This window comes from Petaurus breviceps, unplaced genomic scaffold (assembly GCF_028583685.1).
Source record: "Petaurus breviceps papuanus isolate PSGF00001 unplaced genomic scaffold, PetGlider_PUasm1.0 151, whole genome shotgun sequence".
NCBI lineage: Eukaryota > Metazoa > Chordata > Mammalia > Diprotodontia > Petauridae > Petaurus > Petaurus breviceps.
In genome coordinates this window covers 32,119,927-32,121,820 of record NW_027185712.1, presented here as the reverse complement: position 1 = coordinate 32,121,820, position 1,894 = coordinate 32,119,927, and the positions used below count along the sequence as shown (strand labels likewise).

General features: G+C 37.6%; 1 pseudogene; it reads right to left on the bottom strand.

Moving 5' to 3' along the window:
- Positions 1 to 557: 557 nt before the first annotated feature.
- On the bottom strand, positions 558 to 1,043 carry LOC138154050 (large ribosomal subunit protein uL23 pseudogene; annotated as a pseudogene).
- Between the last annotated feature and the right edge of the window lie 851 nt (positions 1,044 to 1,894).

Genomic DNA, 1,894 nt, shown 5'->3' with positions numbered 1-1,894 from the left:
AAAAGTTTATATTAATCTTTAAGTGTAAGGAATGGAATTCCATCTACTCCTCACATCTATTAACAAGATTCTCTTTTGCCCTGATGTCTTTATTAGGTGAGAAAACTTCTTTAACTGAGTTATAGAATCAATCAATTTACATGATGTGTAATAATGTTGTTTATGCCTATAAACTATATAGCTCACTAGATCAGTAAGGCAAAAGTGCAATTGCCTCACTGATCAAGCATCTATGCCCCTAAAATTTTTAGAAAGTAGAAAAAAAAATCTGCTTTTCCAAGCAATCTAACCCAGCAATGGATGATTTTGGTTTAATACTTGAGGTTTCAGTTTGATGTAACAATCCTAAGAACCAATCATTTCAGCAGAAAGGAAATTCTCCCTCTTTCTGCTATATTTTAACCCTTCATTGACCATGATATATATATACAGAGAGAGAGAGAGAGAGAGAGAGAGAGAGAGAGAGAGAGAGAGAGAGAACCCATAGATTCATGAGAATGATTTTATCAATCATCTTTTTTTTCTGGAACACTTTTTATTGTAGGTGGAATGGGACACAGCAAGTTAGATGATTCCAATTTTGTTGGCAACATCTAAAGCATCAAAGTCTGGAGCAAGACGGACATAGGCCTTCTTCTCTCCATCAGGCCGGATCAGTGTGTTGACCTTGGCCGCATCGATGTCATACAGCTTCTTTACGGCCTGCTTGATCTGATGCTTGTTGGCCTTGATGTCCACAATGAAGACTAGGGTGTTGTTGTCCTCAATCTTCTTCATAGCAGACTCGGTGGTCAAGGGAAACTTAATGATGGCATAGTGATCAAGCTTGTTTCTCCAAGGGTCACTCTTCCGAGGGTATTTGGGCTGCCTTTGAAATCTCAGTGTCTTGGGTCACCAGAAAGTGGGGGATGTTTGGATCTTCTTCTTTTTGTGGCTATGGACACCCTTCAGCACTGCCTTCTTGGCCTTCAAGGCCTTGGACTTGGCTTCTTTCTTGGGGGGAACAACAGCTTCCTTCTTCGCCTTCGGCACCATCTTGGGGGAAAGGCAATCATCTTTATTGTACTATCTTATTAAATACTCTTTTTCAAGAATTGAATTGAGATTCCTAATTGACAGTCAATGAGAAGCACATCAGTGAAAACTCATGAACTACAGTACTTGAAACCAACCCTTCAGGGCTGCCCATAGAACCCTGAAAATAGCAGCCTCCCTCTGGAAACCTAGTTTCTCAGTATGGGTGAGCATTAGAAAAGAAGCCACAGAGTGAGTACTACACAGATTTGGTTTCCCCTTATGTTTAAAGAGAAAAAAAATTAGTTTATCCAATCGCCACAATAGCTCATTGAGGCAGGTATTATAGGAACTGTTATTCCCATTTTAGAGAAGAGGAAAATGATGCTTAGAAAGGGTGATGTGACAAATTGATTAGATTTGAGTAGTATGATTTGAACTCAGTTATTCCTGACTATAGTTCTAGGCCATTGTCTCCTTCAACATGCTGACTTTCAAATAATTTGAAAAGATTCAGCCATTAGTTAATTTCCAACATGTCTTTATATAGTATAAATCTGACCAGACTAATTTTTTGAGTTAATAAATCTTGACTACTGATTTCATGCCTCAAAATAGTCTCATTAACCTGAAACAATGTTATCTATGTCTCTAATGCCTGAACAACTTTATTTGGGACTGATATTCAATGGTCCACTGTCAATCTGAGGGTATGAGGAATTCCACACAAATTTGGAAGATTTTATGATATAGATCGCCTAAATTGTCGTTTTAGTTACTTGTTTTTCCACTTAAAAGGAGTGCTAGGATGAGAGAGTTTATTTTGGAAATAATATTATCAAAATGGATAATAATGGAGATAGTATATATGGTAGAAAGA